This window comes from Homalodisca vitripennis, chromosome 4 (assembly GCF_021130785.1).
Source record: "Homalodisca vitripennis isolate AUS2020 chromosome 4, UT_GWSS_2.1, whole genome shotgun sequence".
NCBI lineage: Eukaryota > Metazoa > Arthropoda > Insecta > Hemiptera > Cicadellidae > Homalodisca > Homalodisca vitripennis.
The window spans coordinates 140212885-140231528 of NC_060210.1; positions in this window are offsets into that span (position 1 = coordinate 140212885).

Consider the following 18644-nt stretch of genomic DNA (forward strand, 5'->3'; position numbering starts at 1 on the left):
CGAGAGTACCGACTATGACTCTCAGCCATCTGAACTGCTCTCCGGACCTCCTCAAATGCGTCAATGGTTGACCGCCCCTTCCTGAAGCCGTACTGCTGGGGGCAAAAATCCCCGACAGCTTCCACGGCTAATGTCAGTCGGGAGCGGATAAACTTCTCAAAAAGTTTCCCTGCTGTGTCCAACATACACAAAGGCCTGTAGGACGAAGGCAGGTCAGGGTCACCTTTTCCCTTGCTAATTAGTACAAGCCTGGCTCTTTTCCACCGGGAACACCCCTTCAGAAAGGCAGGCATTATACATATTCAATAGAATCCCTGGGTTGACTGGGAAAACTTGTTTAAGAGCTTCACTCGGAATCCCATCTGGACCAGGAGCCTTGTTGTTCTTCAGGGAGAGGACAGCTGTCTCCAGCTCCTCATTACTTGACTCTCTAACCTTGACATTGCAAACTGATAAGAACAGCACAGGGTCACGTCGTCCGCCTGGAAGTTCGCGCATGCGCACTACGAACAAGAACCGCCAACTACGCGGAGCGGGATTACCCTCGTCGCGTCGCCGCCACGACGCCTGCATTTTGACTGCCCCTACCATTTCCTGACGCCACCCGCCACACTTATCTGCATTGCGCACTGTGTATGCTATAACTGCAGGCGCTATCCATTTACCCACGATGTTTGAAATTGAATTGACTCGCAATGGAAGACCGAATATAGTATTTAAAACTCATAAATACAGAGAGAGCTACACAGTGAAGTCGGGCGAGATAATCTGGCGCTGCCTTGGACGGACTTGCGGAGCCACAGTAAAAACGGATGCGGAGAAAACAACAATCACAGTGACGCAAAGCAAGCACTCAGGTCCCCACCCCGTAACCATGAGGGCGCTATCATCCCCATCGGTCCCATCACCTAACCACGTCGGCGCTACCTCTACACCCTCACTGACGGCGTCCTCCGTACCCACTGCCCCATCCTCCACTCCGAGACGTACTGGCGCCGCGACGCCTTCACCTGGGCCTGTCGCCGAAGTCACGCCTGCTGGTTCTCCATCTAATTCTGAACTGCCCTCTTATGTTTCGGGTTCGACGGATCTGACTACCGAAAATGCAGGACTCAGGGAGCAGGTCCAGCAGCTAAAAAACCAATTGAAGTGCGTCCTGGATCACTCCATCGAGTCAGACATGCGGCTGATGCAATATACGGACCAGGTTTTTGTGGCTAATACCCCACGGCCCGACTTGCCAACACGCGCCTCTGTGACGAGCTGCAGCGTTCAATGTGATCTCCCGCTTGACTGCAGGGATCAGCGATGTGCTGAGACTAGGGACCTCGTCGACCGCCTTAAGACAACAATTGAGGTACTGGAGGCTGAGCTCCAGAGCCTGAGGGCTCCGCGATGTGAGAGTGGAGAAGGGGGAGGTTCATCGGAATGGTGCAAACAAAAACTCGCCACCCTATTAGCACAAAGAATAGGTATAAAATATTAACCACCGAAGAAACATATTCCCCCAAACTTCCAAATGGGCAAAATAAGACACGACCCAAAAGGAAGAAGAAACGTCGTCCATGGGGAGCCATCAAAGCCATCAAATCTTATCAGCCAGTTAATGAAACGTCTCTCTTGTTTTCCTCCATCCACATAGAAGGAGACAGCCACGGACGAGGCTTGGCGGCTTTGGTGCGGCGAATGGTGAATCGGAGGACCGCCGTGAGTGGGGTCTGAAAGCCGGGGGCTACTCTCTTGGACGCGACATCCGACAGTCTGCCACCAGTTGGGAGTTGCTGTGCCATTATTGCCGGCACTAATGATGTCGCCACCGGTCAGCAGAATAATATATACAAACACCTGGAGCGCCGCATCGCTAGTAAGTTGAGGACTGCCAGAGTTGTCGTCGCTACTCTGCCCCATCGACACGACCTGCCCGCAAACCACCCTATCAATCTGGAGACCGCACGAGTGAACGCGTACATTGAGGAACTGTGCGTGAGGCATCGTGGGACTGAAGTACTTGACTTCAACCTTATCCAGCGTAAGGCGTTCACACCCCACGGGATGCACCTGCAGCCGCAGCACAAATATCTACTGGCCGAGCTCCTGTTGGATTGTGTGAAGAAGCTGGACATCGCTTCCGCCGCCCCAGAGGTCCCGTCGCCGGCTGCTACCTGCGAGCTGCCATCGGTGACGCCGGCTGCTGCTTCTACGTCGCCGCCTCCAGCTTTGGTCCACACTCTGCCCTTCGACACCTATGCTGAGGCTGTAAAGAGTCAACACACAGCCAACCACAATGCACCTGCACAAGAAAACTGTATATTCGCAGACAATGTAAAAGCAGGCTAGTATCACCAGAACTAGAGCGTCAAAATTTGCGCCAAACTTGTCAAAAAACAACCAAAAATCAAATCAACAAAATTCAAAATTCAACCAAAATGTTTTCTGTTGTGCATCAAAACTCACAGTCTGCCACAAATAAAGTAGACGAATTGTCTCTAATGGCAGGCGAGCTTCACCCTGATGTTCTCGTAATCTCCGAACACGGTTTCAAATCTGAAACTGTCCAACAGTTCAGGATTGAGGACTATGTATTGGCAACATCTTTCGATCGATCGCATTTTAAAGGGGGAGGTGTGGCAATTTTTGTAAAATCTGGTCTGGAGTTCCTGCCATTCAAGGTCAATCACACTTGTGATCTAGGTTTTGAAGTGGTCGGGATAAAAATGAATACCAATTCCAAAGACAAAATCAACATAATTGGCATTTACCGATCTCCAAATGGGTGCAGCAACACATTCTTTGAACATTTTGAAAATCTTTTAAAATTACTCGATTTAAAGTTGTCCAAGTTCATCATAACTGGCGACTTCAATATTGACGCCTTAGACCACACCGATCCCCTGACCCAGCGGCTACGGGACATTCTTAATTCTTTCGGGCTGATTTGGTCGATAAACACTACAACACGAGTAACCGCCACATCGAGTAAAGCCATCGACAACGTAATCACAAACATCCCAAACGCCTCGGTCACTGTAATAAACGCGGCCATCTCTGATCACTTCGCTCAGGAGACCATTATTAGTCATTGTTCGTCTCGGACTCAAATTCCTCCATCCAAATTCAAAAGAGACTTGAGGTCTGAAAAAAATCGCGCTTTTCAACTCGTCCTTAGCAAAAGAAACTTGGGCCTTTTTAAATCATTCTGACAGCGTAGAAACAGCTTTTTCGGCATTCCACGACCGCTTAGTTTTTAACTTGAATACAACTTGCCCTTTTAAATATATCAAAGAAGTGAAAAAAAGAAAAACAAACTCTTGGATGACTCAAGAAATACTCCATTTGCGAGATCGTTTGAGGTTCTATCACTCGATTTACGTAAGCACAGACGACGAACAATTTAAAGCATTTTTTAGAAATTTTAAGAGCCAATATCGATAAACTATAAAATCCGCAAAAACACGGGAAGTTGAAAACAAACTTAGCAACTGCGAAAACTTTTCCAAAACTGCTTGGAGCATTATCAAAAATGCAACGACCCAACCTACTGGTTCAAACGCTTTAAAAACACCAAAACCGAAAATCGAAAACGAACTCGTGACAGATTCATTAAAAGTAGCTAATGAGTTCAATTCTTTTTTTTTCCTCCGTTGCTACGTTTGGCCCACCATTCAGAGGCTCCAACTATGTTGAGGTGTCATCGATGGGACCGATCTCATCAATGGTGCTGTCTCCCGTGAGTGAGGAGGAGGTGTCCCGCGTGATACAGGGACTCAAGCCAAAAAAATCTTGTGACATTAACGGCATGTCTGTGTGGCTGCTCAAACGTTGCTATAAGCATATTTTGACACCACTCACAAATTTGATCAAATTGTATTTCGCTCAAGGCATCTTCCCTTCCCTTTTGAAATTAGCGAAAGTCACACCCATTTTCAAAAAAGATGATCCCTGCCTTGCGGAAAATTACCGCCCCATTTCAATCCTTCCGGTCATGAGCAAAATTTTTGAAGTGGTTTTTCTGAAGAGATTTGAGCTGTTCCTTGGCAGGTATCAAATTCTCCGTCATGAGCAGTTCGGCTTCAGAAAGAACAAATCCACTATCGATGCCGTCACAAATTTGATTGAAACAGTTGTCGATGGATTGGAGAAGCGAGAACATGTGCTAAGCATATTTCTCGACCTATCCAAAGCATTTGACTGTGAACATCATGATACATTGTTGTACCAGTTGAAGACGTGCGGGGTTCGAGGTCTGCCACATGAATAGCTCTCGTCTTACCTCAGGGATAGAAGCCAGTGTGTGCAGATTGCGAATTCCCTGTCAGAAAAAGTTAGAATGGCCTATGGAGTCTCACAGGAATCTATACTTGGACCAGTCTTGTTCCTTGTGTACGTCAACAGGCTGAACTCATCGCTCCTGAGAGGGAAAATGGTCCAGTATGCTGACGATACAACGCTTTGTATTAAAGCTCCAACAAAACATGAATTAGAAATAATTTCCTTTTTAGAACTGAATTCGTGCATTCAGTTTTTTTCTAAATTAAATCTGAGGACCAACAACTCCAAATCGAATACACTAAATTTCTGTTTGCGGCAAAGAGAGATTGAGGATCGCGCTGCTGTGATGGCGGACGATGTCCTCATAGAGGAAACTGATTCCACCAAGTTCCTCGGAATGTACCTTGATCGAGGTCTGACTTGGGACGATCACATTGAAAGTACCTGCTCAAAGGTTTCTTCCGGCATTTATGCTCTACGGAACCTTTCAAAATTTTGCTCCCGGGATGTACTAAAAATGGCCTACTTCGGCCTTGTACACCCCCATCTAACGTACGGGTTGAGGCTATGGGGCAGCTGTTCTAAATACAAATTTGAGCGAGTATTTAGAAGTCAAAAGAAAGCTGTCCGCATCATTTCAAAATTGAAATCCCAAAATTCATGCAGAGATGCCTTTAGGGAGCTTGGATTGCTAACTTTGCCCTGTCTCTACATCCTCGATGTCGCCCTGTACTGCCGATTTAAGTGCGAGTTGGTCCGGGGCAGGGACGTCCATCAATACGGGACAAGAGGCAGGGACAACCTTCGGTTACATCCTCACAGAACAACCGCATTCAAAGGTTTGCCATCCGAGGTTGGTGTTAAGCTGATCAAAAAGCTCCCTGATGAAATCAAAAATTTGAATGAACCAACAAAATTTAAAACTCGATTGAGACAATTTTTGGTGTCGAGGGTGTTTTACTCAGTGGAAGAGTTCATGATGAGCCGCTGGGATGAAATTTAAAGTAATTGGATCATCCTCTATTTCTGGTGGTAAAATTTAGAAGATTTTAAAACGTATGGCTGTAAGTATGAGTCTTAGGAATGAATGTGGACTGTATATGAACGGGTATGAATGAGTGCAATTTAAAATAGATGTACATATTTCAAAATAATCTAATTTGACGATTGTATGCAATTTTTATAATTGTTGACACAATAAAAAGTATTATTATTATATTAGTACTGAAAAGCGGGATGTCCTCCACCCTTTCGAATATGACTTCTTGCCTCGGCGGATGGGTTGGAAACAGGACGAACTTCTCCATGGTGGCGCCGTCCATTACCGATGGAGGTAATCGTGCGCCAACCTTTCGGGTTACAATCTTGTACCCCAGACCCCATGGATCGGAATCGACGTCCTCCCTGAGTTTCCGCCAGCAGTCATGCTTGCTCCGGTTAATACCCCGGCGGAGAGTCTTTCTTACAGCCTTATAGGCCTCCGTCTTACGACCTCGATCTGCGGGATTTCTAGCTCTCATTGCAACTCTTCTAGTTCTTAAACAGGCTCTGCGGAGATCCGCAATCTCGTCTGTCCACCAATAAACGGGTTGCTTGTTGCACCTTATTCTCCTGCGCGGCATGGACTTATCGCAGGCTGAGGTTATTAGTCCCATCACTGACGAAACCAATGCCTCGGTGCAAGCCCCACCATGCACCGCAGGTTCCCGCGTCGTTGCCCGTAAGATGACATCGGTGAACTTTCCCGCGTCCAGCTTCTTAGTATTCCACTGGAGCGGTACTTCTCGAGGTGCAGAGGTTCTTCGCAGGCCGTCCGTTAAATCAAACAAGATAGACTGATGATCACTGGCAGTGTAATCATCAAGCACCATCCAGTGTGAGATCCGCGGCAAGAGTGACTCAGTCGCAAGGGTTATGTCGGGGACCGTGCCTCTTTGACCGGGGCGCTGGAAAGTAGGCGTATTGCCCTCGTTAATAACAACGAGTCCAGCCCTGGCAGCAAAGTCCAGGATGTACTTCCCCCGGGAATTGGTGAGAGACATTCCTCACTCAACAGCCCTTGCGTTGAAGTCCCCGCCAACGATGACATGTCCACTGGTGCCAATCACGCTCTCTTCCAGGCAGTCGATCTTATCGCGGAAGTCCTGGATGGCCTCGTTGGGGGTGAGGTAGCAACTAAAAATTGTAACGTCCCTACACCTTGCCCAGACGACTCCTCGGCCTTGTCCATGGCCCCGCATCAAATCTTCTTGTGGATTCCGCACCCAGAAACCAGCAGTATGGAGTGTGTCGAGAAACCTTACCGAAGGGTCCCTAACTCGATACTGCTCACTCACTAAGAGCGCGTCGGCACCATGTTCTTGGGCCAGCTGGTCAAGCAGACTATCAGCTGTCCTGGATCTCTCTAGATTGCACTGGAGGAGCCGAATTACTGAGCTTTCCCCTTTGCCCGTTCCAGTGCGGCCTTAAACACACCGCACCGTCCTGAGCCCGGTATGTGCTCCAGGTTGTTACCCTTACTGCCAGCTTCTTTACAAATGAAACAGGAGTTCTGGTTACAATCCTGCCTCTTATATCCGATCTGACCACACTGAAAACAGTGATTGGTGCGGTCAGGCCCCTTACAGGCTCGAGAGGAGTGGCCGAACCCAAGGCAGCGGAAGCACCGTGGGACGACAACTCTTCGTTTAACCCGGCCACTCACCCAGCCAACTCGCAGATGTTGGAGAGCCAGCAGCTTATTGGCGTGTCTCTCGCCTAATTCGGCGACCGCCATTCGCTGCTGGCTGCGGTTCGGCTTTGTGAGCCATACTTTAAAGGTAGATTCTTTTAATTCGGGAATAGCCCGCTTTATAGCCTCTGTTACCTCGCTATCATTGGTGAGTCCGTCAAGGTCACGAATTTCAATCGATACCTTCGGGTCGAGTGACCGCACGGACCTCTTGTCTCCGAGGGATTTTTTTAAGCTCTCAGCAACAGCGGCTTTATCTTTCGACTTCCCCAGCTCGAGCAATACATCCCCGTTTTGGGTCCTTCGAATTGCCTTAATGACAGTCTCTGACTCCGGCTTAGCTTTCGCCCGGAGTTCCCCCAAGACTTCAGCAAACGATCGCCCCCGGAGGGCTTGATCAATATTGCTTCCAACCTAGGCTTACTCGGTTTGGGCTTTAGCGCCGCGGGATTTCTTGGCGCTGCCCTGGCCGGAGTAGACTTAGTCACTTTTGGTGTCTTCCCGTCACCTAATTTCTTTGTAGCGACCTCCGCCCGCTTCTTCTGCCATGGCCGCAGTACTGTAACCACAGCAATGTACCACAATTGTCATTAAACTGCCTAATTGTATTAACAAACTAAAGATATTTCCATAGAAATTTCATTATTCTATAGTATTAGTTTCGATATAGTATAGTCTTTCCAATTAACAGTTATTACAATTGATGGTTTGGATATAATGTATAACCCCCCCTTCTCTCATAAAAATTATTCTTCGTTGATTTTTTTCCTTAGAGTACGTAATGGGGTGTGATGATATATCAAGTTAATAATAAGTTAGTTGGTTTAAGTAGTTTGTACTTTGTTTGAATCAATAGAATAGTTTGAAAATTTAATCAATTTTCACTAAACTATCTAATCTATGTTAGTTTCGTCAATAAATATTAAATGGGTTGATTACTACTATTTAAAAACTAACTAGCTCATTTATTCAAGTGCCTTTTTTAATTAAATCTTAAGTACCCGCGGCTGAAAATGCAATATCCTCAGATGGATCGTTTTAATAAAAGATGGTGATAAAACGTAATTAGAGTAATGGCTTTCTCACTTAACTTCATTTAGTGTCTTATGATATTTTAATAAGGTATGATATTGATATATTTATTTAGTTTTACGTATTAACTGGTTGTTATCTTTGACCATTGTCTCAACACTTTTTCAACACAAAGGCTATGGCTTGCTATCGTCATTATCTTTCTATAAGTTTCAGAACGACTGAATTCACAAATTGATTATCAAGGATGAAATGTTCGGCAACCACTTCAGACTAGGCTGAATTTATTGCAGTTTTTATACTCGTCTATTTAAGAATTTCGTCGAACTGGCGTCAGATATTTTCTTAGTAAAAACATGATCAACATGTTTCTCTATTTACTGAAATGAGATAAGTGGCAGCAATATCTTGCCCTGTATCGAGTTGTGTTTTTAATTGTTAACACATTCACTGTTGGTCTATACTGAGCAACTTTGAACAGAGTGGTACACAGCCTTTTCGCCGCGACGCATCCACCACAGTCAACGTGGTAACTATTGTATAATGGCTGCTTAACTGTAATAGATGTTGAACATAGCTAGATAGTAATTCTGGAAACGTTTGACTACATTTATTATAGCTAGAAATTAATTATACTAAAGAGTATTATAAAGTTATATAGTTATTAATATTTACCGTAAAATATTACAATACTGATTATCCCATTAATATATCTATTCTACCAAAACTCCATGAATTTGTATCTATATTCTGTAAATGTTTTTAGTTTAAATTAGAAAAATACCCACGATTGTAGTGACGATTTCTATGATTTGTAATTCTTTTCATTTATACATAATGTGTGAAATTAATAAAAAGGGTTAAATGTTAAAAATACGCCTGTAATACTATACTTCCAGTGTCTTTCCAACACTATACTGTACTAAATTTTTAGATTTTTAAATTCTTGAGTAGTAATTTTTATGTTTAAAAGAAATAGATGTCAGCATTTGCTTGGACCTAATTGACACAAAATCAGGAAAAAATCTGATTTACACATTAAGTTACATATTGGCAAGTAAAAGAAAATATAAGATAAAAGAATTGATAACAGAGGAATAACATTGTCAAAGGAAGGATTTGAGAGTATCATATTTATGATTCAGATTTTATGTTCTGAGGACGTTTTCTCGCCCATCACCTCTGATAATCTATCGGTCACTTACCACGTCGTAGATTAATAATGTTGGACGTACGTTCCCCTACTTGGGCTTTTTAAAGTAAATAACATACTGATATAATTAAAATTTTCTTTCGAGTATAAGAAATGACTACTGGAGTACGATTTATAACTTCATTTTTATATTAACGTTGTTACCACTCAGCGATCTTAAACAAGGGAATGCCTATATTAAACAGTGAATTAAACGAGTATGGGTAAGGACATATAATTATTAGTAAAAATCACCAAAAACCCTGAAGGTCATAATAGGTTCTTTAATATAATTATGTAATGATTATTACGCGTACTTTTGTATAGTTTTACTTGTTGTCTATTGAGCGTTGCCAAAGCATTACTCGAGTGACTGGACACATTAGATTTCTATTTGTTTATCGGCATAATATCAATAAAACTGATATATGGGCTTGAAATTTTGCAGGTTCACTTTTGAATAGGCAACACTGAGTGCCATGACGGTGCATGTACCTTCGTAACATTTGGCTAAGAGTTAGCAGACAATTTTAGCTTAGGACTTGTAATGCCGCAATCATTATGACAATGGACAAATATTGCAGAATAAATAAATTTGTAAAACCCTGAGTACTATCATATAACACTTAACATGTGATACATTATTACGTAAATGCTACTGTTGAGTACACAGTAAAATTATGGATACGAAAATATTATGTTCAGTCTTTCAGTAAGATCATTAAGTAGAAAGATAAGAATATGTTTGCACGTTAACGGATACAAGATTTAGACAGTTACTCCTCTATTTAATCTACCAATAAAGCACGTAAAGGACAAGGTCCCAGTCCCCTGTAACAAGACTGACACAGTGCAGTGTTGTGTCAAATAATACGTTGGCGGGTTATATTCACTTTACTGTTGTGTTACATAATACGATAGTGGGTTGCATTGCCTCTACGTACATTACATACTGCTTTTTGTAAGATTACAATGATATGCCTCTCATTTAGGTCTTGTAAAAATATTGTTATTTTTAGAATATTTTACATTAGTTTGGTATTACGATATAACCATTATTCGGCCACACACACACACACACACACACACACACACACACAGTATATGCCTGATTGCTTAATATATGTTCTTATCCTTTATATAGTTGTACTGGCTTGAGGCCTAAAATTAGTAGGATGATCTAAAAACACGAACTCTGTAAAAGAGACAGAAATATTTCTTCCTCATGTGAACACACACGTTTTTCGTAGGTCTTTAAATAATTCTAATAGCATGTTTAGCTTGCCTTAATAGAATATATTAGATTAATAACATTAAACACAACGTACAGTAGATACTATAGCACTCACGATGGCTCAATAGGCTCAACATATAGATATAGGACATTTTTCTTTAAAGATACAGATCGAATTCTAAATCAAATTATAACCTGTTTTGCATTTAATCAGGAATTAACCAAATATTAGACATGTTTGGAATTTGTAATTTATATGTTGCAAAATCATTTTTATACAGAAAACTATTTTAACAAAATTAAATATCTAATCTTGCTATAGATTAGTAATATAAACCTGTAAATAACAGTAAGAGGAGGAGTTTCATTATATTAATTAATGCTTTTCACACTATTGCAACGGAGATTCATTTGATTTAAAAAGAGTGCCTTTTCCTAATACATATACAAGTACGTAATTGTCACTAGCTTCCTCCAAAGATAAATAAATGGATTTTTCTGATGTTAAAAGCATCCACGTCCCACTTGTAAATTTGTAATCTAGATATCTTAGAACATAAGTTAAAACCTCACTGTTTTGGCCATTTTACATTACTATTTCCTTTATATACAAGGTATAAGTATTTCTTATAAAAAAGTTAAATTAAAATAGTTTTTTCCTTCTAGTGTTTTGTTAATATCTGACATTTTAAAACAATAAAATTGTAGGCCAAATTATGAAGCTCTCTGAAACATAATACATATTTTAACGTTCATACACGTTAAGCCTTATTAATCAATATACGTAGCATTAATAATAAATTCTAGTATGAATAGGCCATTTATTTTTAATAATAACAAATGTCACATTCTACTCTAATATATACATAGAGCCGCACCCAACAGCAACCAGATGTGAGAGCTCGTCGCTCGTAAAGGTTTACTGCAAGGCTGATGTTCTGTACTGACGCTGACGTTGCTGTTGCTGCTCAGCTGTTACATTTAAGTTTTGCTCGTACTTTTTATCTCTTCGTATAAATACACTACAAGCTTTCATGTAATCTGTTTAACATGAAACTATGCTTGTATTATAAAAGTTTACTGATTATATTTTCAGTACTGGGTATACATCCGGGATTAAAGAGCCTTAGCTCAGTATGGCATGTTTAGGACAACTATACTTGGGGGAAAAAGTGAGAAAATATAAAAGAAAAGAAATAAAAGTTCAATAGAGAGTAATAAATATATTAGAAGAACGTCAAAATTTAGGGTGAACAGGTAGAAACTAGAGAACTAATGTACTATATTAGGGTACATTACATAGCACCTCTGATTAAATATGAATCTACTCTACACCCGTGTGTATTGCCCTACATAGTAGGCAACATCGACACAGCCGTTGCATGATCAGCATCGCACAATGTCACAAAGATCATGCGAGGGTCCCTATGTTTTCCTGAGGAATTGCGGATGGACTTCCCACTCTAGCAAGCATACTCAAAACTGTCAGTTCTATTTATAATTTTGCAGTTGGTCAATAAAAACATTTTCTAATATCGGTATCAAAGGGAGAATTGGTTGTATCTAGTATAGGTATTATATGAGACGCATAAACGTAAAAAAGAAGATGCTACGTGATCGATTAGTTGGAAATAGCAGAAGGTTTAATAAGAAGCTACGGTTTGAACATACATTTTACACAATGTTTTTATTTTTCATTAGTTAGGTCTATGGGTCACAAAGCTAAAAGCAAAGTTTTATCATATTACAACTAGCCGTTATCAAATTAAACTTTGATAAGTAAAATAACGACGATTTTTTTATATTTTCGAGTATTTAACGTTTAAATATACTACTATTTTGAAGTTGAAGTTTTGATGATGGAGGGGTTGTAAAGGATTCTTTCCGGACATTTGCCATCGTTCAGTGATTCAAAAATTAGTAACACTAAGTTTTGTGAACCCGAAACCTAGTGTATAAATATAATATTTAGGTCAATATCTGATCCAGGAGTACTATCTTAAAATGTAGGTCTAGATTACGGGAACTCCTCTATATTGATTCTATTGGTTCAGTTTTCCGCTAAACAACGGCAAAAGATTTTGACGTTTTATTACGTAGGTGTTGATATAGCATTATCAAATGAGGTAGCCCTGAGGGTGGCATCTGGGGGATATCAGGGTGGAAAGGGGAAGGATCGCACTAACACAATACCTTTGGCCAATTAGTTTTGAAATTCGTAGATCTATATAACGAGAGATAACTTATTTAAATAATCTTAACCATTTCTCAAATACATCAATAGGGTGTATTGCTTTAGTTTTCACTGTTAATTCCATTTAAGTATATATATATATATATATATATATATATATATATATATATATATATATATATATATATATATATATATATATATATATATATATCGTACGGTCTTTTATTATTAATTTATAAATAGGAACTAATATAAAATACATTTTTCTTCGTGGGAGTGCGCATTATGTATTTGGTTTCCCAATACGTAAAAACAGTTACCAATTTAAAAAAGTTGTATTAATTATATTTTTAATTATCGGTGAGTCAAACTATACAAAATGTCTGTCCATCGTTAAGATTTTCGTTGTCTTCCTTTATTTCATTATTATGATCGAGAAACCAAATGACAATTTAACCAGTTCACCATGTAAGCGTTCTAATATAATACTCATGTCTGATTAGTACAATTTTAGGCCAAACAATAAACTACCACTAAAACGATGTTATACTCTAAAAACTGTTGAAACGAATGTTTTATCTCTCCCCTTCGAAAAAGGCTTCAGTTCCTCAATCAAGGAATTTAATACTCTGTTATGTGATTTCATACATTCATGTCATTTCATAAATAAAACCGTATAAGTGGATACGCACTATCTTTACAAAGGAGTATATTCCATTGTCCAAATGTAAATAGAATATTTAAGTAAATCACTGGAATCATTGATCCAATGTCAGTGCTTTCTATCTTACTGTATATATAGAAACTGTATATATAGTATGTGTGTATATATATATATATATATATATATATATATATATATACATTTACTTAGTAGGATTTTAGTTTCGTTATATTTACTTAACTTATATTATTCATTTGCTTCAGTTATGCTGAAAATGAATTATTTATTTTATCCGGTATCTCATTCAACAGTCAAATCCTACCCCTCGGGCTACATAATAATAATTACCCTAAGTATTGTAAATATCTAAGTTTCGTAGTACTGTATTTAAGATACTATATTGTATTTTTGACTAAAGTAACTAAACTTGCTATCTACATCGCCATTAGCCATAAACCAGTGAATGAAGTTGCTGTAGGGTCTAATACATCTCATTTTTAAATTGCCATTTGAATGTTTTTAAGCTAATACTATTGTGTATTATTTGTGAATTACATATCGAACTCAGTTCCAACAATACTTGGATGATTAAAAATCCAACCATGTTAATTTAACATGCATACAAAATAAGTACGTTATATCCAATCAACCCTTTTGGATTTAATAGAACAGAATTATCCATTAAATTAATTTCTAGTTAGGTAGTAAACCTAAACTCAAGCATTTTTTATTGTAATACTCATTTGAATGTTCATAACATAACAATAACATAACATTCATCCTAAGGCAAATTTAGAAACATTACGTATCAGAACCATTCTGTTATTTTACAAGGAAACTGAAGCTTTTATTTACGTTTTACAACAAAAGAGTTACATCTCTTGTTGTAAAATATCACTTAATAAAAAGTCTATATATAACTTATATGGAAGGCTACAATGAAAGAGGTTGATTATATAAAATGTTCTTCTTTGTAATAAAATAACGTATATTTTTAATGGTAACTTAATTTAAATTTTAGACTATAGACTAAAGAAGATTTGAAACATAATATTGTATTAGTATTAATTTAAAAGATCTATTTTCTTGTAGCTCGCATTGAAAAATTAATTAAAAAACCTCTTGTGTATTTTTAATGTAAAATAAAAAAGTAAAATTCGTATATGTTCACAACAATAGGGAATATTAAGTTATAGTGCACTAGTACAAAGATAATGTTACGATCTTTAACCGACTCAAACTTAATAATTATTGTTGTTCATCTATATTAAATGTTCACATGGAATGTAAATGGAAATAAAGTTTTAAATTAAGAAAGATATAGTTCTCTTAGTATTAGAAAAGACTTTCTTACTATTGATATAAGATATGTGTCATTTACAGTCTGTATTTATAAAGCTTTCGAAAGTTAGTTCAACTTTTATGTTAAGGTAGGAAAACTTGAAACCAAATATTAGTCAACAAGTGACATATAAGTAGCCCTAGTAATTTTTTTCGCTAGAAATTTTACGTTTGTAATTTTCACGGATGTCATTGCAAGTGTGTTGGTTCAGCTTATCTAGAACACAGAGCATGTAATCTACTACTGTAGCATTATAAAGTAATTACAATTTTATAACACAAAACTGAAAATTATGGTACATGCAATATTTGATATTGGGAAATCAGCACCAGGACTACAATTAATAAATTCAGTGCGGCTGGCCCGCCGGCGTGACCCGCGCGTCATGGCCTGGGAGCGAGGGGTTCGCGGGCGGACTACCGCGCATCGCATTGTGTATAGGCTCAGTGTGGTTCAGCCAGTCGCCGGAGTAGGTTGGTACGCTACAGCAGTTGTTTAGTGGTTCGTGTCGGTCTTGGAACGTGGTTCGTTCGCGTCTCGCCGCCACCCTACGGGGTCCGCCCGCGACCCCTAGTTTTTATTACTGTCTGTTAAGGTTTAGAGTGTTCACTGTTATTTTAGTGTGTACAATAGTGTTTGTTGTGTGTGTACGAGTGTTTTACGATGAGTACAATGGATCATTCAATCCCTGGACCGTCTGGAAACGCCTCAGAAGCTACCCGCATCGAGTTACAACCTGAAAATCTAGACTATGTCGACGAAGATGACCATGTTCAACGCGCTGTGGATGACGTATCGGATGAGGAATCAGATGATGGATCTTCGGTAAATGATGCTGATGAGGACCACGACATATACACTACAGCTCCACAATGGACAATAACAACTTCAGGAATGAGACCTATAAAATTTACTAAATTTGAGCATAAGTGGAAGGATTGTATATAGTGTAAACAGTTTAATTTTAGTTTATTTTTTTTAAATTTAGGACACAATGTACAATAAAAGTGCGTAGTGATGAAATGCGGTCTCGGCTGACGCTCTTGAGCGCGTTCGGCAGTACAGCTTGTGCGCGGGAGTACATGAGTGACAACGCCAGGTGCTGCCGGGTCCGCCGGCGACTGATAACTCTGATGGGCGAGAACGCACATCAGGAGTTGGGATTTGTGGCTTTTGGGATTGAAATGCCATTTCCAGACATTTCAACACATAAGGTAAGAGTTAGTAACATAAAACATTTTAACACCTAGGGTATGTCTTGATATAATTTTTCAGCAGCGAAGGTTTTAGTGGAACACAACATGTATTTTGTAATGAAATCTTAACAAGAGCTACAATAACACCATTTATATTATATTACTTCCTAACGTATATAGCTTTCGAACGTAATTTACAAAGTCCTGTGTTTGAGATAAATTATTAGAGAGTGGCTCAACTATTATTTCTCTTTCAGTTAACCTTTTGATACAAAACCTGATATATAAAAATGCCATTTTGACACATTTTTAGCTGCAATACGTAAAACTGATTATTAAACTATTTATTAAAGTTAAACTATATACCTTTTTTCTCGTACAATGAATAATAGCTCTTACAGTTAGTTGAGTACTGACATAATATGGCTAAAGGTTAAAGGTCACTTTAGGATTGGCATGAGTATTAAATTCTGTACATGGATCGTTGATTCATTATATACCAACAAAAAGTTTTCAAACTTAAAGCTCTTTGCTTAATATTCGTTTAATTATAATATTCGTTTAAATATATTTATAATAGTCAATTTGAAAATGTCTATTATGGTTAAATAAAACATATTTAAAATAAGTTATTTTATTGACATAGTGTTATTTAAGAGTATTAATTTATCTTGTTTGAAAACCTGTATTATTAACAAATGAATAAAACACAAGAAATGTAGTTTGCTTAACTATTATCTTTGAGAGTGTACAGTGGATTATCTCAAATAGCGTGATTTCAGATACAAGGCCAATAATGTTCACTTGAAATGTCAACATGTTGACTTTCCTTAATATGCACACATTACATTAGGCAATAACATACATTCTCCGTATTTATCGAAGCCAATATGTGGTTCCCTTGATTTACCAAGCTGTTCCTTCTAAATAGATCGTTCTCCAATGAGCTTTATGGGTGTCGTTTGAAATATTGAACAGTATTTTCAAATCCACCACTATTTTGGATTTTTAGAAGGAAGTGTATATAACTGGTAGATATATCTCCAACTTAAAGCACAAAGTCCTAAGGATGCAACATAGAATTTATTATTAAAAGAAAAATATTATATCTCATGAGTTTTGACATTATCTCTTAACAACGTGACGCATCTTACAATTGAAACCTGCCCTTCATATACACATGGCAGTTACTAGTTATTATTCAACTGAATTTTGAATATAAGCTGATCGTAAATGAAACCTCTATCGTTTGTTAGCAAATGTGTCTGCTGATGAGATAAACAGATGATAAGGTGAAGCAGTTGATCCGCCTCACAAAGGATAAGGACATTGTCAGAGAGAATGAGCCATGAGCAATTAATATAATCAGCGCAATTAATTAAGGATATCAACGCGGAAGATCATTGCTCTGGCCTCCTTTCTTAAATATCGAGTAAAAGATCCTCACAAATCAGTAAAAAGTAAAAGACTGCAGTTTGTGTGACATACACTAAGTTCTTATGCTACTGCTTTAAAATTGTATTTCACATACATTCATTGTAAATCCTCATATAGGCGTTCTACTCTGTTCATCAGCCAGCATCAATTTATATACAATATTTTCATATGCTCTTAGTGATAAAACCGATCCCAGATTAAAGATTTTCCATTATTCTTAACTGTTGCTGATTTTTCACCAGTCACTAACGACAAAATATAATCTTGGCAATATATAATAGGCATAATCTTGGCAGACATTTCTCTCTTAGTGTAAGAATCATAGTGTTTAATAGTTAAATACCATCTTATCAACGATGAAATAGATTACCATTAACCATATTTTCGCCATATTTAACCTTTCGACTGAATCATATAATTAAATATCTATGAAACAAAATTCAGAACAATAGATGTCAAAATAAACTCATATAGACATTTGATTTAACAGAAACAACTGTGAAATTAAATGAAAAATCAATCACAACATAATTATAAATCCGGTAACATGACAGATATTACATTATTTATAGGTGACTTAATAAATAAATTTGTTGTTTCGTTGTAGTTTTAAAATTATTGTGTACTTTTACACTTATTATAGCAAAAAAATTAAAAAGGAAGTAATAGTTTAAATTTTTACAAACAAAACCTTTAAATCCATCTGTGTTGTTTGGAATCGTATATAATGTGGTAATAATGTGATGTGGGGTTTAAAGAAACGAACCAAGTTATGAAAACTTACCTTTATTTAATTGGATGTCACAATATTTTTATATCTTTATAGTCCAGTAAAGCTTAAAAATCCTACACCTTAAAAACAACAGTACCGGGACAATAACACAATTTCTTTGTTATAAGAGACATAACAGTTTAGAAAGCTTGTTAAGAACCACATTGGGTAATTAAGCAATCAGCTTGAAAAAAACTACAATTTTAATGTCACATTCATTTATGAGATTCCTCAAGCGTGTAGGCCAAGTGAATTTAAATCATTTGGTCGAGCTATTACCTAGGTAATTGGCCCGGTATGCTTAAATTAGTATTTACCGAAAGATAATAAGTGGCTAATAGTATAAACATCATAATAAAAATCTTTTTACGTACATTGACACTTAAAAGACATATTTTACTTGGCCAAATAAAACAATTCAAAAACTGACATACAATTTACGAGAATACTATTAAAATATTTAAGTACTTAGTACAGTATTACAGTATTAAATCCTATTAAAAATGGAATTTGAGCAATTTATATTTAAATATAAACATCCGCTTATAATTAAACTAGATGGAGTATTATGCATAAGA